The sequence below is a fragment of the Clarias gariepinus genome, chromosome 24 (genome assembly GCF_024256425.1).
Source record: "Clarias gariepinus isolate MV-2021 ecotype Netherlands chromosome 24, CGAR_prim_01v2, whole genome shotgun sequence".
In the NCBI taxonomy this organism is placed as follows: Eukaryota; Metazoa; Chordata; class Actinopteri; order Siluriformes; family Clariidae; genus Clarias; species Clarias gariepinus.
The window spans coordinates 8,032,607-8,057,035 of NC_071123.1; the positions used below are offsets into that span (position 1 = coordinate 8,032,607).

At 38.8% G+C, this 24,429-nt stretch overlaps 1 protein-coding gene across 1 annotated transcript in view; it reads left to right on the plus strand.

The window, feature by feature from the left end:
* LOC128511776 (E3 ubiquitin-protein ligase RNF43) overlaps positions 1-24,429 on the plus strand; it is a 96,375-nt gene that overhangs the window by 59,559 nt on the left and 12,387 nt on the right. The window lies entirely within an intron of this gene.

Genomic DNA, 24,429 nt, shown 5'->3' on the forward strand with positions numbered 1-24,429 from the left:
AAGCAGCTTAGAGTAGTCTCGTCCAACGGCGCGGTCCTCGGAATGAGAGGAGCTCCAAATATTTACGCGAAGGAGCTCATCTTCGCTCATGTAATCCAAACATCCCCTTGGGTTCAATTTTCGGAGATATATCTCTCTTAACGAAGACGTAAGATGTTTATACATCCCGCGGCATTGTAATTATTAGCGCTAGACTTGAACCGAGCGCAGAAATTGTTTTCTTTCTCCTTTTCTTGCCTTGCACTAGGCCGAAACTTAATGCGCGAAGCTGTGGGTTTTTTTTCTTCTTTTTTTAATTTGTTTCTTTATAAAATCAATGAATCATGAGTGTGTTTGGAGTTTAGCTCCATGTCTGAACTTGCAGGCCCTTGATTCGATGCTTTTGTCCCTTTTAAAGATGCGGCAACGCTTCATTGAGCCATTTCTAATCCTGTTTACTTTTGAGATGGAAATAAGGAACGAAAGGCAAGCCTAAAGTATGCATGTGTGTGTATGAGCATGTGTATGTGTGTGTGTGTGTGTGTAAAAGCGAAAGGGAGTGTTTAAAGTTTGGAAGGGTTGGGAGCTGTGGTTTGATGGAGAGTTTGCGGACGTTTTGTTTGGGCCCATTGTTGGATGTGCTTAGATCATAGTATCTCCTATGTGAGAACAATGCAAACATACAAATGCTGGTGTATGTCTGTATGAGAGACCAATTGGGCTTTTGACGTTATTAATTTGTATACATGTGTATCTGTGCAGCTGTAAGCGATGTACAGAAGAAGCTTTTCGGCAACATACTGTATATCCCCTGGCCTGCCCATAAAGCATAAATATATATTACTGCACTTTATATATTTATATTCATAACGTTATGCATGTATGCCAGGCTCTCATGCTGTCATATTAACTCTTCTGTCTTATATTGCTGGAATATTTCAGAGGCGTTACGCGGAGAAGCGTCAGTAGTCAGATTAAAAAATTATATTCTGTTCTATATAATATAATCCTGAACTCCTCGATAGAACATGACTCATGGCGTCGTTTCCATGTACTCAACTACAGCTGGGCACACCTCCGCTCACGCCAACCAATCAGCTTTTGCCAGAAGGATAAATGACGCACAAAAGAGACGTACGAAACGTTTGGATTTTTGAGGCCTGTACGTCAATGCTTCTCTGTACGCTGAACTTACAACCCCCTCTCTCTGTGTCGTAATGCAAATACACCTAAAGACTGAAGTGTAAACCAGCTTTTACTTGCTATATCCTGTTTTTGTTGCTCGGTCCTGTCAATGAGGGACTTTTTTTTTTCGCATTCTTTCTATTTCATTCTATCCCCCCTCGTTTCAATTTTTATCTTTTTACGTCAACAGTGTCTTGAAGTGCCAGCTCGGATATACATACATCGGTCACGTGATCTGTTTCTGAACGGGTTGCGCTACAGAAAGACGGACGTCTCAAAAAGTCTGAACACGCTGAGGATGAATAGAGCAGCCGCTTGATCCTGGCATGTCGGCGCTTTATGTTAGAGGTGGAATGGTATACAAAGCATAAAACTATGCAACAGATCACAGTGTCTTAAAACTTGAGTTCATGATTGGGTTTCCTATTCCCCATTGGCGATTATAAACTGCTCCTCGGTATGAATGTGTGTTCATGGTGCCCTGTGATAGGCTGGCATCCCATCCAGGGCGTTGTCCCGGGTCACGCCTAGATTTCCTGAGATCTATTGTAACCTTGAGCAGGATAAAGCCATTACTGAAAATAAGTGAATAAAGTTTGCACATAGTTAATATAATAGCACAAACCGGGATGTCTGATTGTGTAGAATAACAGAGCACAGTTGTAAGAGTAAAAACTTTCTTTATTTCACTTTTCAATCACCAGTGCACTTCTCCCAGCATTTTACCAGTGCCTGGATATCCCCAAGGTAGAAAGTTTCTGGTCTAAAACGCTGGCCTCCCAGGAACCCCTTTAATGCACCAACCGGTTTGGAGTGAGGTCAGGACTGTACCGTTGGAGTGGCAATAGCTCCCAGCCAAGTTTCTGTATCGTTAAAGTGGTGTTGGTAAATGATTGTGTGTACAGTTCCCACAGATCTATGTGTCTCTTCTTGCAAATTGGTGACAAGGATTTCAAGGATCAGGCGTTACACTCGCTTAATGTTCACTGGAACGACTGCATTGGGCTCCGAGCCACCTCAGCCGGGATCGTCATTCACAAATGTATGGGCTTCTTTAACACATTTGCACCATTTAAATGTAAAGTTTTTCTCCCGTGTAAGAGTTTTATCACCATACTGTGATTGAAGTCTTGCGAGGCGGAGTTACGTCTTCATTCACAAGAAAGTTTTTTAAAAGTCCCTGTTTGATCTGAATGGACTTCGAATTATTACAACAGTATTATAACTTATTAATTTTTTAATTCCGTCTTATTTCTTCTGTGTCTTAGTTACAGAGCCGAAGTGTTGTTATGGAGAGAAAAAAATCACACATATGTATCCGCAGGATTTTTTTTAATACATTAGGTACTTAAAATGTTACTGCATGTGCAGAAGATACAAATCGTCCCCACGTGTCCAAAATTCAACATACCGTGACATCCACTTTACATTCTCTATTTAGAGAGCTTGTTTCAACGGCTCAGTCACTATCATTGCAATCAGGAGGACAGGAATGCACAAAGTGGCTACATTTATTTGACATTTACTGTATCCTCATACAGTCGTTATTTATAGGCATTCACCAATTGAGTTTTATTCCATGCAATATGGAGGCATACAGTATTATCAACCTTTGCTAGCACTATCATGATTTAATAAAACAGTAGAAGGAACTTTTTTCGTCATCTTATCTGCTGTTCGTTTTAAAGGTCTATTTAGCACACCGCACGAGCAAAGAACCTGAACCTGCGCATACATGTACATTAAATAGGATTTACTGGATATTTCTGTCTGAAAACAAATACAGCAGAAAGTGGCCCTAATAAATGGATGTCACGCTATTCCTCCAGCAGAAATCCAAACGCAAGTGGTCGCGGGATTCAGATGCATTCCAGATGCCAGGTCTGAATGGCTGTGCGTCTCAGCTGTCCACTTCTGATCGGATCAGTCAAGACGGAGGTTAATATACAGTACAATGGGAATATATAGACGGGACCTTAAAGGAATACATCATTAGGTATAGAGCCCCTGAAGATTAATAAAAAATTCCAATAAAAACACTGATATGTCTTCCCGATCCCAACATTCCCAGCACAATGCATCACTGAAAAAAAATCAATGCTGGCCATGATAGAAAGTCACCAGTACATCCAGTGCACCCAGTGCATACAGTACCAGGCAACGAACCCAAGGCTACCAACTCGGCCTCCTAACTCCCCAAATTCCAAGGTACCCATGGGACGGTCGCCAATCTATAGAGGTCCCACCACGCAACCCATAGCACACAAAGGATATGTCCAGGTACCAGACACCACGGGACACCCCCAAAACCCCCGCATAGCCGCTCCGATGGTACAAGGAGTGAACCAAGGTCGTTTTAATGATAATGCTGATCAGTATATGTTCAGTTAAATTCATTTATTTGTGCATTTACTATTCCAAGTAGAAGGTTCTCGAGTGGGCCGGTCACTAGCATTCAGAACTAGTGCCCTGGGTTTGAGTCCCGATTTGTTACAGATAAATAATCATATAAATAAACCCTAGCAACATCATTTTGAGCAATTCAAGGAAGTATTTCACTTAAGCGAAATAAGTAAATGTTGTTTCAAAGTCGGATTGTCATCATTGTGTTGAGGTCATTCGTTCCATGTTATCCCAAAGTCATGCAGTCAACGTAGGTCCAACATCAATACATCAAAGTACTCCGAACTTTCAAAAACAACCAAATCCCATCGGTGGTTCCAACGTCCGGAATTTAAAATCGCCACAATGTTTTGACAACCAAAAATCCCCGCTGTGTGGCTTCCCACCTTATTTCTTTACCCCCTGCTGCTGAAACACACACAGTGAGTACACATCATTTGCCTTTAGGATAAGGAAACAGAGCCGAACTCGGCTCCGCCACCTATCCCTCGCATGGCAGTATTGCAAAACGATAGGCGTTCTTTCCAATCTTTAAATTGTGATCATTATTATAGGTCTAGGAACACTGAAAAACACTAGAAAAAAAATGACAAACTGCCCCTTTAAGAAGCCTCTTTATGGAGTTCACGCCATACAATTCCTGGTCTTTTTAATCCGCCACGGCCAACTTTCAGCCCTATTCATGTCGTCCTTTCTCCAGCTTACTTCCTCCTCCTCCAGAGCCTCTGTGTTTGTTCCTTTTTTTTTGTGGATGAGCACTTTTTAAAAATCACTTAATGGTTCCTCTTGAAGGCATGTTCTTGTCGGAGGTGTGTTGAAGAAGAGCATTTATTTAAATCTCATCAGGGTTTGTTTTAGTGGGGAAGAGCTACACAAAATTGTCATTTAAAGATGACGACAATTGGACGAACCTTTTCCGAATTAGGATTGATCGACCCAAGAGGTAACACAGTTTGAAGCAAGGTGCCGCTCGGCCGTTAATTCATGATGTTGCCAGAGGGTGTCGAAGGCATTCAGTATTTAACCAAATGCGTGTTTGTGCTAGTACACCCTGTCTCTGTCTCTAGAGCCCCATGTGTCCTGATGTACGGGTTTTTTTTTTTTTTTTTTTTAAATCAGATGGTATCACTACGGTGTAGACAACAAGATAAAAGATGCAAGAATGGCCGTCTTTTTGAAAGGGCCCCCTGCGTTTCCCTTCATCCCAGAAAGAGAGACAGAATTCCTTATGAAGCAGGAAAGGGATTGGAGGAAGTGGTAACCTTTTCATATAACGGCCAGCAAAAGTGTCCTGTGGTGTTGATTGATTGAGATTTTGTGCATGTGTGTGTGTATATATATATATATATATATATATATATATATATATATATATATTTATAGTGTATGTGTAACATACCCAGGCATTAACAGTATGGTCGTAACATGTCTGTGTGTGTTTGTGTGTTTGGAAGTGTGTATACAAGACTGTGTTTCGGCCGGTCTCCGAGCAACAGCAAACACAGTTGTCATGGATTCCAGCGGTGCATCTGCTGTGTTTGAAGTCCAAGGCCAGTGTGGCTTGGTTTGATAGGTCTTATGTTGTCATCACTCACTCCCCCTCACACGCACACACGCAGTGGAGTGGATTCCCGTGTGAATGGGCTACTAACTCACCCTGGGACATGGACGAGCTAACTCTAGTGTCCACAAGGATAGAAATCTGACAAGTTCGACCTTCTGATCTGTACAAGACGAAAGGTTTCGCTGCGTTTGTAAGGATGTCAGGGGACGTTGGGAAATGTTCAGCTGGTCTCTATAAGGAGAACAATCGCATTAGATGAAGATGAAGGATGAAGGTTTTTACAAAAATAATAAAAAGAAATATCTGTGTGTGTTATGTGAACTCTGTGTGTGAGTTCCATAGGCTCAAAAAGATTTACCTACTGATTAGAAAGATTTTTAGTTCAAAGTGTGACATCATTTTGCAGCCAATTAATGATTTTATTTAATTTAATTAAGGAAAATAAAGGGACGTTCAGGTCAATCCGGGACTTTTGATTGTGCAATGCAGAACACAACAGAACACAGTTCTGAGAGTAAAAACTCCCTTTATTTATACACCAGAGCCATGATTGGACTGACTGCTTCACGTCTGAACCACTGGCCTGTCAGGAACTCCTTCAATATCTTAATATCTAACATGTGGAAATTGCTTGGAGCGAGGTGAGGACTGTATGAGAGATGTGTCAATAACTTTCACTTGATTTCCTGTAATGTGCAAGTGTCACTAAAGAAAAGAGCCATTAAAGGAGTTCCTGGGAGGCCAGCGTTGATGTGATGCAGGCAGTCCAGTCATGAATTTTCTGCCTTGATGGCATCCAAGCACTGAAATGCAGGGATGGGTGCATTAGTGTAGCAGAGGATTATATAGAGACATAAGAGAGTTTTTTTACTTTCCTATTTCGGTTCTGTAATTCTGCGCAATCAAAAGTCCTGGTTTGATTTGAACAGCCCTTGTTTTTTTCTTAATGCTGTATATTTTCAAGTCTGTTGCAATCTCTTAAGAATCGGCGGCTAAATGTTTGTGGGATTCGTACAGAATTATTAAGGTAACTTCATCAACTATAATAAAGATTGGTAAACGGAAAATTATCTCCATGAACCATGAGTTTAATATTTCAGTCCTGTATGTTGCTAAGCCATGGCAATCATATCGCTAAGCTGCACAATAATTAAACAGAAGACGTCTTCACCTTGCTTGTGTAGATCCTATTGTTATAGTGGATATAAGGACAGGTTGCTATATGGGATTGTAGGAGTAAAACTAACACATGTGCACAATAGCTCACAGTAACAATGATACGGGGGCAAACTATTACGCATGCACATAGAAACGCATCCATTTACTGACAGATCGACAGCTGCACTCATGCTTTCTAATTTTTCAAGTGTTTTACGTCTGCACTGCCCTGCTGTCACACAGTGGAGGTTAATTCTTGGCCAGTTTTGCCTTTCATTTAAACCAAGAGCCACAAAATGTAGAGTTCTTTCATTTGTCTTTTTGTGCAATTTGTACTTTAAACAATGTGGGTTAATTGAACTTACATTCAGTCTTCCAAAAAAACAAAACAAAACAAAAAAGCGGGTTTTAAATCGCTTTTACACCTCATGTAATATAACTGTTATTTCATGACTTGATTATGCAGCCTGTTGAATTTATTCCTCATTCCGCACATTGACCGATGTGTCCTATTAGTTCATTAATTAAGTAATGTTGTAGTCAGGACCCTACTGTATGTCTTTTCAGTATCATGAAGATCAAAACTCCTGAGCAATTTTAGAAACTTTAACCAATGTTTATCCTCAAGCTCTTATGGATGTGAAAGCTGATTCTACAAGGGGGTTTACGTTAAATCGGGACCTGTGATGAAATTTCTTATGAATGAAGACTTAAGACTGATGGACTTTAAGCACAGTATAGTGATGTGACTCTTTGAATGGTGCAGATGTTATAAAGAAGGGAACCCGGCTGGGAGTCATTCCCACGTCCGCCATATAGTCCTGACCTTGCTCCAAAACATTTCCACATGTTTGGGCTATTAAAGGAATGCCTGGGAGGCCAGCGTTTCAGACTTGAATATCGTCAAGGCAAAAAGCTTCACTGCTGAAACGCTGCCTTTCCAGAAACTTCATTGCTGTAGTGAAGAAAAAAATGTCCAGGTTTAATCACCAAAGGCATTCTTACAACTCCTTACTGGCTCTCGCACAACTTGTACATTACAGGAACTCGTTTGGGTGTCATTGCCACATCCCCGTATATTCCTGACCTTCCTCCACATGTTTGAAAAAGGAGTTCCTGGGAGGCCAGAGTTTCTGACATGATGCTACCAGTCTGATCATGGCTCCGGCATACTGAGAAAACCTTCTTTCTTAATTGTATTCAAGCACTAGTGAAACTCTGGGATAAGTGTGATAGTGTAGCAGAGGATTATATTAACATAAAGGTATTTTTCACGGCTGTGTTGTTATTCCACACCATCAAAAGTCCCAGTTTGACTTGAACACCCATTGTATATGAGTGGACATCAGAAAGTCCAACACGCTGCATATTCTCAATGCTGGTCCTATTTTACCTCTCAGCAGTGCTCCTGCTACCTTTTACTTCTGATCTTTGTGTAACCAACACGCCCATGCTCTCAACCAGCCTTTTACATTATTGAAAAAGAATGCACAGCACAAGAGGGTGTAACACGACCCATGGGTGTCTTCCTTTCCGGGTTCGCTGACCGGTCATATAACTGCCTGTTTAAGGAATATACGCCATTATGGAATTCCTTTTAACATCACAGTACTTGCTTAAGAGGTTCATAACTTGTTATTGATATTGTTATGATATTGCATTTTTAAAATGTTTGCATGATTAAACCTGGAATGTACCTAGTTTTACCTAATTTAAAGTTGTCAATCATGTTTTTAAAACGTTTAACAGGGCAGTATTATGCGAACGCCCTTCCCATAAAAAAAATGCACTTGAGATTTGTCCAAATTATGAAACATGTTTTTATTATTGTAAAAGGACTGTCATGACCTCATAGCTGTAAAGTTGCTCAACAGTACTGTTTAAAGCTAGGGAGGAAAAAATCATTAAAACTATTTATGGTTTCACAAAGGTTTTATGACTTCCAGGTCCGATCAGAATACAAGACTGTACAGCTATATTACTGACACATAAACGTAAAGTAAAATAAAGATAAAAAAGGACTTATATATAATGCTTTACCGAACCTAGGTATGGGAATCACCCAGGACCACCCGATATGATATTATCACAATACCTAATTTGATTATTATCATGATTAATATTTTAATAAATATAATTCGCTTTGGCCTGGAGCCTATCCCGGGAAACAACCCTGGACAGGGTGCCAATCCATCGCAGAGCACTCGCACATACACACACTCTTTCACACAACACGGGGAATTTGGGAATGCCAGTTAGCCTACTCTGCATGTCTTTGGAATGTGTGAGGAATCCAGAGTTCATTTTAACACATATAAATTGGTAAAAAATATATATATTTTAGAGTCCATGTGGCGATACATAAATTGCCCCAGAACGTGATACGTAACTGGAATACATTTTTTCCTTCATCACTAATGGAAATTATTGGGTTTCATAATACGAATTTTGATATTATGATAGCAGGTCGATCCATCCATCCTTCTATCTTTAGTAGGAACCCCTGAAGTCCAACTAGTGACCATGGAGGACAATGATGAATATTGTTTGATTCCATTTTATAAACATGGTCCTCCAGTCAACAATCACACACTACGGGCAATTTGGGACTGCTAATTAACCTAATCTGCATGTCTTTGGATTGTGGGAGAAACCCAGAGTCCCAGGCGGAAACCCACCAAGCACAGGCAGAACATGCAAACTCCATGCACACAGAGCCGAGGTCCGAATCGAACCCGGACCCTAGCGGTGCAAGGCGACAGTGCTAACCACTAAGCCACCATGTCGCCAGCAGTTATGATGTTATCATGAATATGGGCAAATATATCTAATTCTTATTATGAGAATATTATTAGCAACATTAGGTAAATTTTACTACATCTCATTTTTCTCATACACAAGTTTCATTATGTGAGACTGGAGTAAATTTGATCTTTGATGTATTTTGCCATTACAAGAAATTGAATCATGAAATCTTGTGGCAATAAATCACACACTAGAGATGTACTGCTAGAATTTAGGTTGCCAAATACTGGCATATTTAGCTAGCCTTCAACTAGTTAAGTTCATTCCTGACTAAAAAAAAAATTCTATGTATAGTAAAATCTTTCGAGTTCCCCCACAAAAAGAAATGGGGGAAAAATGTTTAGAGTGTTGGATATGATGGATTTCTTAGTAATAGTGTACATTATACCTGACCAATGTACCCAGTTCGAGTTTAGAAAAACGCTTTTCCGAAGAAGTTGTTATTTGTAAAGCTTGTCCGTGCATGATTACGCTGTGTGCGCCCGTCCTCGCGACGACAAGATGAAGAAAGAGCATGGTGTAACGTGAGCGGTCCAGTGGTTCGAGGGATTTTAAAAGTGGTGTAGTGTGTACTTAGCGTTAGCGGCACGTTGTGTGTTCCAAGCTGCTCCTTTGTCCGTTTCTCGGAGGAATAAAGGCTGCTTTAAACTTTGCAGTTCGCAAGACAATACTTCACATGCTTCAAAGTTCCTTTATCCACGAGGACTCCACATTCCAGGCTTTGTGGCCCCGTTTGTTTAAAGAAACGAAGAGGCCTGTATGCGGCGTGCCACTCAGGTGTGGTCTAGGTCCTCTTGCTTTCAGCTTATGAGGGAAAATCAGAAAAGCAAATATTTCCTGTGTGCGCGTGTGTTTATCGAGATGTTCGGCTTTGCGTTAGGTGAGGAGTGATCGAGTGACGCAGGGTGATTGATGGAATTAGTATAGGAATGAAGGCAAAAGGGCAGAAATGTTGTAAAAAAAAAAAAAATATGACATGTTGAATGTCAGTGTGTTTGCGAGTCTTTTTTTATGGTCTCTAATTAAAGTTCCTATTAGTCATTTTAAATATGAGCCTGTCAGTGCTTTGAACTTTCATTCTGCTTAGTGCTCTCATTTAGGAAAAAACTTGTCAGGCCTTCCCTTTCCAGAAGAGACAGCTTTCTTTTATCACCTTTGACTTCCAGCTGTCAGAGATCATGGCTAAGTAGAAAGCTGTTGGTCATTCCCCACGTTCAAGGGAAGACCGCGTTCAGGAATGAACTCAGACGCAGCATTCACACTACCAAGCAAAATAGTAGGTGGAGTTTAAATTTGAAAACTTTTTTTTGTTTTCATTTTAATTAAATAAAATGCCCTTGGAAACACTGGAAAAAGCTGTGGTATAAATGGCAGGCTTGTAAGAAGGCTATAAATGAATACTATAATAAAATGCCTCGAGCAGCATGATCTTTCTTTTTCCCACATTCTTATTGGAGTGTTTTCACCTTCGCATGAAAGTAAAAACCTCCCACTGGTGTGTGTGTTTCATTTATTTTTTATTATTTTGTTTGGCAAACATCTACTCTTAATTAGATGCCCTGTGAAAAAAAAATTTACATCATGCCTCCTATCTGCATTTGTATCTTTTGTATTCTGTTCCATCAATTTTTCATAAAGGACATGAGTCTGCCTGTGCCTTAATCTAATCGGATCTAATCAGATCAGCTATTTTCTCTGCATGTTTGTGTGTGTGTATGCGCGTGTAGTAATTGTTCTTAATAAATCATGTGATGCAAGTACAGACAAACCGTAAACACACAAACATAAAAAGCCTCATCTTTATAAGCTGTCAACATGCTTTAAATCTAATTTCATGCTCTGCACATTTTAAATCATTAGGCAGTAGTAATAAAGAGCTGTGACAACTCTTCTCCTCGGGGTTCTCTTTAAGTGTGTACCGCGCCCATCAGGACCAATTTTCGAATACTGTTCTGATCCTTGTATGTGCGTGTTCAGAAGCAAAAAACCACGTAATGTTCATTTTGTTATCATTTATTGAAAGTATTTATTAAAGGTATTTAAGGTTTGTTTAAGAATCCAAGCCTACGTTTTTTTTTAAAATACAGTCATGTACAGTGCACTTCACATGATATTCAACCAGCAAAACAACATAAACAAGGAGTTGCAATGATAATAAAGGCACCACAGATTTGATACACACAGCATTTAGCCTACGCTAAAACTCGAAACTTGACCACCCATAATTATGCCAAAAAAATAAAACAAAACACTTATTGTGCAATCACTAGCAATACAGTTGAAATAAATGGTAGTCACCTATAGGGCCCTTCTTTTATTTTTCTAGGACCGCTGAAATCCATTTGGTACATTCGATTGACATTAAAGTCAAGTAGTTCAGTTTGTCTTCAGTCATAGCACGTCTCACATGGTAAGACCTGTACAGGTCTTCCTCTGGCTCATATAATTTTATAAAACAAGTGTTTCTTCGTTTATTTTCAAATTTCTAATTTGAAATAATTTCAAGCAACAAAGCAATTTCAAATTTGCTTGTTTATGTAACAACCTCAGCAGCAGCCTCATTTCCCTTCTCATCCGTTCCAACCACTCAGCATTCAGCATCACCAGTATACTAATCACCGTCCTGATCGTCTGTCATCATCTGCACCTGTTTCTCACTGGTTCATGCATTAAGTTAGATCGCTTACATGTTTGAATAATTCATAGGTCACTGTGTGGCCCCAAAAAAATAATCCTCTGAAACTGCTCATGTACAGGGACTGGACTGAAAACAAGAGCCAAGAACTATTCCTCTACGTCTGTCTATTTGGAAGCAAAATATGAAGAAACAAGCGGTGGCTCAAGATGTTTACATAGTACTTAAGCCACTATATATATATATATATATATATATATATATATATATATATATATATATATATACAGCAACCCATATGGCCCAATAGGATTACGTGGCCCTGAGTATCAGTGACGAGTAAATGTTACTATTGGCAAATAAAGTAAATTAAGGAAACAAAGTTAAATGGTTTGAAGAAAATGCAGAAAATTGAACACAGTGCCCTTTAGGGTGCCTCTGTGTTTAAGGAAACATGATAAAATGCACTATTGGGTTCCCCTTCAGCAAAGTGTATAGAAGGTGCCCTTGAGATATTTTTTTTTGTCCCATATGATTATTTATTTTACTATTATATATCCCACATATTAATATTTAAATAAATTCAAAACTTGAAGTTAATAAAAATCAGCTGTATGATACAACACATCTGTATAAAGGAATTTGAAGATTCGCCAAAACTAAAGCTGTGTGTACTGTGCTACAACCATCTCTCTCTAACTCTCCACACGTTTTCTCTTTCCCACTTCACTTTTTTCCTCTGCCTCTCTTTTAATATGAAACATATCATCTGTCTTGTCGGCACCACTGCTTTTCTGTTTATTGAAATTGCTACTTGCAACTGACCTGATATCAGTCTTTTCCATCTGTGTTATGATGTATGGATGAGGAAAGCTGATCCTAGACCAGCAAAGTGTGACAAATCTGGAACTCCGGTCACGGCCGGGTGTGTTTCCACTCGGCTCAACTATATCGGCAGTGCCGCACAGACTGAAATAGCAGAGTGTGTATGTATATATGTGTTTGTATGTACTGTATGTGTTTACAAGGAGGAAAGAGTAAGTTGCTTGTAATCAGTGAATTACTTGCTCTTGAAGCCTGTGTGTAACAGCATGTGCATGAGGGAAGTATGCTACATGATCGAGGGCCTGCTTTCATGTCCAGCAACAATTGTAGTATTGATGATTAAAGAGTATTTTGAAATAATAATAAACCAGGTACAGTGGAAAATATGGTATATCAGTATCAAGCAGGTTTAAAACTGTTAGAGTAGAAAATCGATGGAATTTACTGTACGTTAAAGGTATAGTTTGGGTTTGTTTTAAGTCTGCCTTAAATTAAAATTAAAGTGTATGTAAGTACATTACAGTAGGGCTTGGTCTTTATAAATTTTTCTGCTTTGCGCACCGAACATGAAGATTGTCACTCTAGTAAAATTCTACAATTATAACCGCGTTCCAGATAGCAAACTTTATTTTTATTCATAACAACCAAGATCTGTTGTTATGTACTTGTATACCTCTCAATTTTGATTCAAGGCAGACTTGAATAAACCTACAACTTTTACCCTTTAACTTTACTTACCAAATCAAGTGTCGATCTTGCAGGGTCTGACATTTCAGTAACCGTATTATCACACTGCATTAGCATTACAAAGCATTTTAACTATGACCCCTGTTAAAATTAATTTGAAATAATTTTAGTCATTTAAAAAAAAATAAGGATTGGCTCACTAATGCTAGTTTTTTTTTTTAAACTAACGCTAGATGAATTTAGAGATTAAAACCTTATTTAAGACAATTAAGGAAAGCGATAAGAAAGTAATTTAGAAAGTATACAGTCCTGTATCAGACTATAACTGACTATAGTAATCAGGTAATATATTTAAACTTATTAAAAGCAATATTACAAATCCAATGCAAGAACAATACAGAGCATGCCAGGGGCAAAAAAAACACGAAGGACATGGGTCCAAGTACAGTATCCTAAGGCCAGTGTCGAAGAAATGTCAGGGCAATAGTACATGGGCTGGGAAACAAGCAATACAGTATCTTTAGATAGCATAACTGTAGCTAGCATACATACACCATATGAACAAAAACATTTGGCCAAACCTGCAATTAAAATGTATCCAAATACACATGCTTCAATATGGAGTTGGTCCCCCTATCGGGGTTCATAAGGTTTTGGAGTGTTTCTGTGGGAATTCATGCCCATTCATTTTATAGAGCATTTATGAGCTCGTAGGCTGATGTTGGACGAACTGGCTCGCAATCTCCGTTCATATCTACTGTAGCTACCTGTAACATTTATTATATCTAGGTACCTACAGTATGTAGTTATTCCTGTATAAAGTACAGTAAGCATTAAATAACACACAGTATTCACTTTAATTCTCTTTTCGCTTGAATGCATGTCGGAAAGTTTAAAAAATATATAGAAATACGACTGTTATCAGACTGTTACTTATAAAAATATTCTGAACAATATAGAAAAATATAGAAAATATAGAATTTTTTGTGTAAATAAGGAAAAATGACTGGGGAGTGTGCAAATATTCATAGAAGTGACTTGTGTACAATGATTTAAGAAGTTAAATATAAATATGTAAGTGTCCATTACCCAAACAGTCTGTCACTGTACCAGATAAGCATAACTTACAGTACCTAGATGCTATAACTTGGCTGGGATCTTCAAGGACCTTTTTTCACACTTAGAACCTATTGTATTGCATTTATTTGTAGAGACAAAAAAATAGAAATAGAGATCAGGGCAACAGGTAAACCAGTGCTGATATCATTAGTATCAAGAGTCCTTGCGATTGGTTTAAATTATTTTGTTTTTAGCGGACATGTGGGTGTGCGTGTGTGTTTTAGCATGCTTCTGCTCTTTCGGTGTCCAAGCTGGGGCACTTCTGGTATCCCAGAATGCAGAGTGTTTGCATCTAAAGGCATCCATTTTCCAGAAGCCGCATTTCTTGCATGTCACTGGAAAGAGTGCAGAGCGAGAGAGTGCGAGTGTTTGTAAAAGACGAGCTGAGAGGAATGCATCCCTAAACATAGCTTCACAGTGGGCACAGAGTGACATGTTGCCACTGAATAACTGTTAAATTACTGCTATTAAAATACCTCAACCAACCACTCACACTCTCTCTCTCTCTCTCTCCCTCTCTCTCTCTCTGTTTGTGTGTATTGGCTCCCTTGTGGCCCTCATTAGCATTTTTTTTTCCTTCTTTTATTTTCTCTGTCTGTGGGACTGGGGTGGTTTGGGTGTATGAAGTGACCTCTAGCTGCAGCCCTGCACACAAAGCCCTCATGCTGGGAAGAAGCCCTCAGTTTTGTGAGCAAATGCCAGAAAAAGTTTTTGGCCCACAGGAAAGTGGAGTGTATAGAAATTATGTAATGATAGTCAACATTTACAGTCATGACTTAAAGTCCGCATTTAGCTAAATCATATATCATTAATAATACACTGTAGTCCTATTTTTCGCTTACATAAAGCTTACCTGGCTGACTAGCTAACAGTAGCTAAGCTGAAAAAAAAACAGTACTACCTAGCTAGCTTTATATCCATTTCTTATAAACATCATCAATTAAAACAAAAAAATTAACACTAGATCTAGGTTTATTTACTAGTCACTGTGTTGTGTGTAATATAGTATTGTTTGTTAGTTATTTAACGAATACTAGCTAAATTAGTTAGATATTAGCCAGGCTACTAGCTAACTAGCTAGCATCAGTTGAAACATCTGCATGTAGCTGGTTAATGTACAGTTAGAGATTGGTGAGGTAGCTAACAGAGATGCATAATGTCAGGTGTTAACGTTAGCATGTAAAGATAAGCAGTAAAGAGTGTAATGTTGACTTTATTATGAAACTATATGCTAGCTAATTTTTGGCTATAAAATATAATATATAAATATTTATAAAAATAAGATCTGTTTATTTTGTGTTAAGGTAAATTAAGTTGTACAAAACTGTAAAATTGTTTTTCTTAGCTAGTTAGCTAGCTAGTGTTGTTCTTCTTGAAAGAGCTGTTTACTTTCCACTCAAACCAAAGCTTAGGTTCCATTCTCCTTGTTTGAGGAGAGTTATACTGTCCAAACGAATCGAAGGATCCCAACAACATCGGTTTGATTTGTGTTCCTTAGTATCCTTAGTGCGTGATACAGCGTTTTTTTAAAGCAACATGTGAAATACAGCAACATGTCGGAGCAAAACTTAATCAGTGTAGCTTTTGCAGCTTTTTCTTTGCTTAATGAAAATATCTAAAGGTCATGTATTAAATTTGTGAACAAAATTATACCATTTACTAAAAAAATTATCATTTTAAAATATTCAGCTATGTTGGCAGAACATTAGCAGTGTGGTAAATTTCTGAAATTAATTGTAAATAAAACACATGCCTTATGCTTGCGTACTTTCATATTTTTTTTATTTATTATTAGATTTTTATAGTTTTCGTACTTTTAGTACTTTTCCGGGAATGCCTTTGATATCTAAAATCGCCACAGATATTGAAAGAAATTAGTGCACTTAAATCCACATTTAAAAATTTTTCCCTGACTGTTTTTCCATGTCACATAATTCATGCGGTTATTCTTTGTGAATCAACCGCAACACACCCACTAACTGCGCTTGCAATTTTTCTTAACTGCACACGCAAATTAGTACCTGTTATTTAGAACTGTAATAGACCAGAGCCTTATTGTTCTCATTGTGAAGAACTCTTCTATTAAATAAAATAAGTTAAATTAAGGAAAGTTAATTCTTTTGAGGAAAAAAAATACTGAATACTACGAGAGGTGTTCAAGTCAAACCAGGACTTTTTCTTTTTTTTTTTTTTTTTACTAAAATGTTGTACAGAATAACAGAACAAAGTTATGTGAGTAAAAACTAACTTTATTTCTTTATATAATCTCTTACTACACTAATGCACTTATCCCAGGGTATCCCAGGTAGAACTTTTTCTCAGTATGCCAGAGCTATGATCAGACTGCCTGCTTCACGTCTGAAACTCTTGCCTCCCAGGAACTCCTTTAAAGGCACAAACATGTAAAAATGACTTGGCACTAACTCCCAGCCGAATACCTATAATGTGCAAGTCTTCTTGAATTGTGTGTACACTCCCCACAGACAGATGCGCCTCGTTCACAAGTTGGTGTAAAGTTATCCAATGGATTTTAATGACATCTTTAAAACATTTGCACCAATCAAATGTCTTACTGAAGTTCATCAGTGTATTGTGCATGAAGTGCCCATGCAATCGCTCTCTCCTTCTCTTTCTCTCCAGTAAATTTAGAAACTCTAAATTTCTTCAGGCAGGTACACACACATGCGCGCACACATACACACACACACACACACACACACACACACACAGGATGTTAAAATGTCTATTAGTTCAGCTCTTTATATTGAGCCCTGGAGCATTCAGCAAGAACTTTTACTATCTACCTTATTATCTCTTTGATCGTGCAGCAGGGCGCGTTTGAAGATCAACCTGCCTTTTTAGTTGGCTGTGAAATGCCTGTGCGGCTCAGGCTTGGGCTTGCTTGAGCTATTGGAGTGAGCAATAGAGATATAGGGATTGGGGGCAGGGTGGATGACAAGGGTTGATGGTGTGTGTGTGTTAGTGGTGTCAGATAACTCAATAATTTAGGTGTTACAGAAGAGAAGGTTGTGCCATGCACATTAAATAATCTTGTGTGAGAACATGATCATTAAGCCTCCGATAGAAGTTTTGAAAATTCCCACATCAGTTTAAAGATGCAATTGGGCATCATTAAGAAGTTTTGTATTTGTTGTTGTAACGGGTATCGTTTATTGAAGTAAACTTTGATTTGCATGGCACCTTTCACACACCTAAGAGAAAAAAAAACATTATTTTAGATACAATTATTGCACAGACGGTTGCTCAAGGCAAAATATCAGTATGGGAGAAAATGAAGATAAAATTAACTTGATGCAATATGAAATTACTATACCGTAAACAGATGAAAGATTTGGTGAAACAATGCACAGTAGCTGATTTATGATGACAGTGATAAGTAGAGGGAGCGGCAAGCTGGAATGAGAGGCACACGTCCGTGTGTGTGTGTGTCTGTGCGTGTGTGTGTCTGTGTGAACCTCACAGGGTGGCATTAATTTAATGTTTATGAAAGGAGTCTACAGTGTCAGCACTGTAATGATCTGTAGGTTTTCTGCCATGGGAAAATCTTAAGATCATAGAAAATCCTAGAGAGATCATCACAACTTTTGCCAGAATTTTGCCAAAATGCCTAAAAATTCTAAATGGATGTGTTCAAGTCAAACCAGGACTTTTGATAGTCAGTAAAAAAAAACACTACACAGTATAATCCCATGCTGCACTAATGCATTATCCCGGTGTTTCATTAGTGCTTAAATACTATCAAGGTACACCGGAGCCATGATTGGACTCCCTGCTTCACATCCGAAACACTGGCTTCCCAGGAACTCCTTTAATGGCCCAAACATGTGCGCAAACAAATTGGTGACCAGTTCTCTAGGTGTGATTCACAGGAACAAGTGCACCGGGCTCTGACCAAGTGCACTCGAATGGCCTGGATCGTCATTCAAGGATGTTCAAGCTTCTTTATAAAGTTTGCACCATACTGCCAATAAATGAGTCTTCTGTAGATGTTGATTGGTTTTACTCCTTCATTCACATAAAACATCATAAAAGTTATACAGGTGGTGGAGCAAATCCGATAAAATGCCTATATACGACCCGGTGCACTAAACTACTAAATATTCTGCTCTAATAGTTGAGACATTTTCAGTCCCAGTCTGGCACACCGCGAAATGTTGCTGAAAAGCAGAGGTGCACTCCTGTGCCAGACATGATGCCGAGAAACAGAGAACTTAAAAAAAAAAATTAAAAAAAAATTAAAATAAATGTAAAGTTATTGTCATTTAAGTTTTAATGATTACTTTCATCATGTGTTTGAGAAAATATTTGAAAATAAATTCTTAAATAAGTAAAATTCAATGTGTGAAAAAATAGTTGAGAAAGATAGATTTCAACGTTGTTGAAATTAATATAAGGCAAGTCTTATCTAAAATTAAATGATAATTGAGAATGAAAAAATTGTGAATGTGGTTTCTTTATTTAAGGCTAAAAGCCTTATTAAGCAATATTTGAAAATTATTTTTTTTAGGTATTTGTACAAGGGTTGCGCCAAGCAGAGCACACAATAACTAAAATATCTTATAAAAAAGTGTACCTTTGATGTTTGAGCTGGACGAATCAAAGGCTTTATTACTTGTATTTCTTTAATATGTAACAGAAAATTATAAAATAAAGGTACATTTTTTTAAATGTTCTGGTGCCTAAATTGGCCTTTAATTCTGGATTACTCAGTTATTACATTATGGAGTCACAGGCAGTGGCGGACTGGCGGACTGGCCATCTGGAGCGCCGGGAGCCGGCTAAAAAGTTGCACGAAAAGAAGAAAAAAAACTCTAGAGGTAGATGCTGTGAAGTACAGATAGTGAACAGATTATGCCTTTCGCGTCAGGGTTTGCAGGTTCTGATAGCTTTAGCATTAGTTGTCTTTATTGTCTCTATATGTTTATAGAAAATAAATGTTTTAGAAATATGACCCAATATATGTTCACTGATAGCATTTATTTCCATATAGCATTATATGTTTATACTAGTAAGTGGTGTTAAAAATTTATCTCCACATTCATGAGCCAAATGTGTTATGATGTGGGATGTGGTAGGCTGCTGTGGGCCATGAATTCCAGGGCCACTTTTTGGTCCCAGTCCACCCCTGGTCACAGGTCTTCGTCAAACGGTGGAAAATCCTAGCAGATCTTCCTTGACAAGTGTAGATAATTTGTAGATAATTAAAAGTATTAAATGTTTTAATAAAAGTTCTTAGAACGTGAGCATAGAACGTAGGTCATCGTACAGTTTCATAGTTAATGCACAATTAAGAATTTCGATTCAGGTCAGTTAACTTCAGCACACCACCCATTCGTGGATTGTTTTCCTAAAACAGCATGTACTATACTGTCATGTGTTTATTGATTGCATGCTGAGCTGCTAATATTATCTAACACACGATTTTTCTATAAGATGGTTTTCTGTTCAAAAAGGTAGATATTTAGAAAAGCTTGATCCATCCATGCAAATAGGCCTAGCCCTCAAGGAACCAATTTCCCCCCCCCCTGTAACAATGGGTGTTGTTTAGCTGGCTGAGTTGCACAGTTACAAAATCAGTAAGGAGCGATAGTTTGGCACAGAATGAAACACACACACACACACACACATACATACATAGTTACAAAAAAATTGAATAAATCAACAATTGCTTCTTTAGCTTTTGTTGCCTGCCTTTTGTTCAGCGTGCATAATGCATGTCTAGTTGTTCTGTATTTTCCGGGTCGAGTTTCAAGCATATCAAACGGAGTGTGCATAATTGCAGTGTTTTTATTTTTTAGACATTTTTGTCGCTTACTGTTTACATGCATGTTTTTTAATCTGTGCATTAATGCGCATGTGTGATGCTAAACTGCTTTGTGTATAGAGTACTGTATATAAGGTCACTAAACATGTCATGATGAATGGCCTACACTAGCATTAAGGGGGAGATTTCTACTTATTTCTTTAGAACAGCTCAACAGGGTGATTGCGTTCAGCTGAAACCATGATAAGCTTTAGTAAAAATACCCCGAGGGAGTCACGTGCACAGAGATTTTACTCAATTTTTTTTTTTTGCAATTAGTTTCTCTGGAACGTGCAGTGTGTGACCCGAGTTCGGATTAAACAACATTTTATATAATGTTTGCGAAATGGTAAAAGAGGTTAAAAGGATGGATTTCCTTTTTCCGGAAGATCGGCAGACCGTATCTGAGCGTATACACCAGCAGCTGTTTACTATTTGTTAGTGAATTTGGGGACTAATAAAAGTGTGTTTAAAATCGTAAAAACGCAGTTCAAAGCATGAAGGAATAGCCAAGGACTGACTTGTTTAGATTCCACTATAAGGTGTATACTCATTCTCTCTCTCCATCTCTTATCTCTATCTCTATCTCACACACACAGAGGGAAGAAACAAAACAGGAATATGCACACATAATCAGTGAAATGATTTGGTTAGCAGTGTTTAACAGGCTCCGGCCACATCAAAGTCTTCGATTCCTCTTCTTTATTCCTGCGCTGCTTGTTGCAACATTTCTCACACTCACGAGCAAACTATGCAGAAGACGGACTCTCAAACAAGCTACAGTGGTAAGAGGAAGAACGGAGGAGCGTGGAGGCATTTGGATGATGGATAGAGAGCTGGTAAACGTGTGCCACTAAGAGACGCTGGACATCGCCAGTGTGCGAAAGAGACGTAAATCCTCCAGGCAATGTTTTCTTCAAGCCAGTGTCAGGATGGTTTATCGTAATTATATGTGCTTGACCAATGTCAATATCCCAGATCTATTTCTACACTAATAATACAGTCGTTTCTAGTAGCACGATGAATGACGAGATAAACGCGCAGTCTATAAATCAGCTCGATTCATTCCGGACAGGCCGGTCAGGATATGATGCTTAACATTTAGCAACTCTTTTTTGACCTCTAGTGGTGTAACTCTGCCATCATGTCTTTCTTTTTTTTTTTGGCCACTGATCTGAGAGCAGTTTTGTTGTTATGGTTAGGGTGAAGGGTTTGGGTGGAATTAGTTGCTCCACATAGTCAGATTTTTCTTTCTTTTTTTTTCGTTTTAGGATGTAGCAAGCAGAGGCATGCAGAATGGTCCCCCCCTCATCACACACACACACACACATAAATACATTGACACTGAGAAAGGAAGGGTTTAGGCTGCTTTTACAGGAGATTAAGTCAAACCCTATAAAATAGGCATTTTCCCCTTTCCATTTTCTCTTCCCGGGACTCCGTTCTCCCTTTCAAGTCTAGACAACTTCTCCCACAATCCTTCTTTAAACTTCCTCAGTCTGCCACTTTGCGGTGGTGCTGAAGTAGCTCCGCATTGTGTGAGAGTTATTGCAGTGGCCCAGGCTCACATGGCATAAGGAATCAAAAAAAGGCAGAATGGCAGGGTGGTCTAGTCTTTATGTAACGCCTAGAGACTAAAGAATAGTAAAAGGATTTCGATCTGTTTTAGGTGGAAGTATGAACCAGAGGATTATGTAAGATTAATAAAGCATGGTGAAGCCTCTGTTAAAGCCGACGCTAGGAGCTGATTGGGTTATTTGGGTGAAATCAGAATGTCAGGAAGAAAAAGAAACAGGATGTCCAATCAGACATCTGTCTACTACAGCAAAGACCAGGAAGCCCAGCCACTTAACTTCCACAGCAAGGGGAAAGATTAAATATTTGCAGTACTGCTGCTAATACTACCACAAATTATGAGGGTGAGTCAAAAATTATCTGCACACTGGTGCACCGCATTTATTTGAATACATTTTAAGAGAGACAAATGCATTTTTCATTTTTCGACATAATCCCCTTCGCTTGTCGATAGACTCCGTCCATATGTCGACAAGATTTCGTATTTTTTCTCATTAACGAAGTGTTTTAGGCTGAGGAGCAAGCCAAGGAAGCACCACTGTCTTCACTTCTTCATCAGAAGTGAATCTTCACTTCTTTATCAGAAGTGAATCTTTATCCTCGTAGTGCTGCCTTCAGGGGACCAAACAGGTGAACGTCATATAGAGCAAGAACAGGATTATAGGGAGGATGCTGTAGCATCTTAAGACAAGGTTGCAGTGTGGGTACAAGATCACAACGTTCTTGGATAGCAGTCCTCTGCGTTTAATCCGAAGTTTTAGGTTCAGCCCTCCGATAAGTGTCTCACTATAATGAGCAATTTTGATTGTTGAACCTTATTTCTGATAATGTTCCAGTACTGGCCCTTGAGAATCCCAGAAAACTGTAAACATCAATTTTCCAAGGTGATGGTTGACTTTAGAATTTTCTCTCGGTCGGCGATTGAGACCGTTTCTGTTCCATTTACACTGCACAGCTGTGACTGGGGGGAGAGTATCCTTACAGTACATGGAAACCACTGATAAGGCAGTGCAACCATACTGACTATACGGATCATTATTGACTCACCCTTGTATAATAAAGATAATAACTTTTATTCATGTAGCACTTTTGTTAGTTTTGAGCCAGAAGTTATGTAAAAAATATTACAAATCATTTAAATTTAAGGACTATTTGTCAAACCGGTGGACCATTAACAGTCTATTTGTGACCCGTCACATTAAATCAGGTATTAAGTTGCATTTTGTTTGATTTGTGAAATTATGCATATTTTCAGATTTGTGGTTCAGTTAGCTCTATTGCGTTACCAAGACTGTAACATGTCCGGGTTCTGAGATTCGGTCAGTTTTCAATGAAAAAAATCTGTCCATTCTCACATCCATCGCAGGGCACATGCGCATACACACTCACACACGCAATTTGGGAACACCAACAAGCACGGGGAGAACATGCAATCTCCATGCACACAGATGTGGGAATCGAACCCGGACCCTGGAGGTGCAAGGCGACAGTGCTAACACCACTGTGCCGACCTCTGTCAATTTTATTTTTAGAATATTTAAGTGTGGATTCCATATGGTATTAAGAAAGAGAGAACTACCCCTAAAAATAACTTCGCCAGCGGTGCAGCGTTATAGTGAAAAAAGTGCATGACAGCTGGAGTAACCGGCTTCCTTACTGTGATCTAAAACAGTGTCCACTTAGGTGTGGGAGTTTTGCCAGTGAAGCTCACTGCGATCAGGTTGACTTTATACAGTTTTTTCCAACTTCCAACAAAGTCTTGACCAAAAAGAGGCAAAAATTTGTCAGTGGTTGGTATTGGAGAAACTTCGATACAGTAGATGTTCTCCTGATAGAACAATGTTTATGTTTCTTATACTCTCAGGAACAGTTTTGAGTAACAGTTAGTAGTAGAACAGTTTCCACTTAAGTTGAAAATGTATTTGTACTTAATGTTAATGTGATAAAACGTCTTGGATTAGCATATGTATTATTTGGACTAGCCGCATCTACTGATAAAATGTAGTTTTTTTCGAAATGGCATTATGACGGGCATCGAATTTTAGGCAGGAACTAGACTTCCCAAGCTCTGGTATGAATTCAGAACCCTTATTTTATTCGGAAAGTTGATATTCCAAGTCTTCCATTTTTTTAGTGTGTACTCTCACTTCGGCCAAACTGATATTGCGGATCATCTGTATGAACGTGAAAGGCAATATTGCGTTCGGCTTTGGCGTGTACGTGCTTAGGCTGACTAGAATAAGAGAACAGGAAAGGGCCTAGAGCGGTACTTCACGGCATATCATGTCTCATTATTAAACCTCGGAAGGACTTTAACATGATCTGTCACTTTACAGGAACTTCCTAAATGTAGGGTTCCCATTAAAATCCAACCGTGTGGAATCATGTCATCATCCAACACAGAAACAAAGGGAACGCCATTGATTACGTTTTGTACTTTAGCAGAATGATCCATGTTAATGCACGTCGATCCTAATCATGGGGAGCCTCGCGTGCCTTTCGTAGTGTGCTATAAGGTCAGTGCGGAAAGGCAGTGCGACCTGTAGAAAGGAGGAAGCCAGGATGTGGTCCGTGGCTTCGGGAACGAGTCGCCTCCATCGTTCTGAGGCTGTGTGCATCAAGGAGTTGATAAGAGACAAGAGCTTAATGAGAGGTTATAGGAAATGGGAG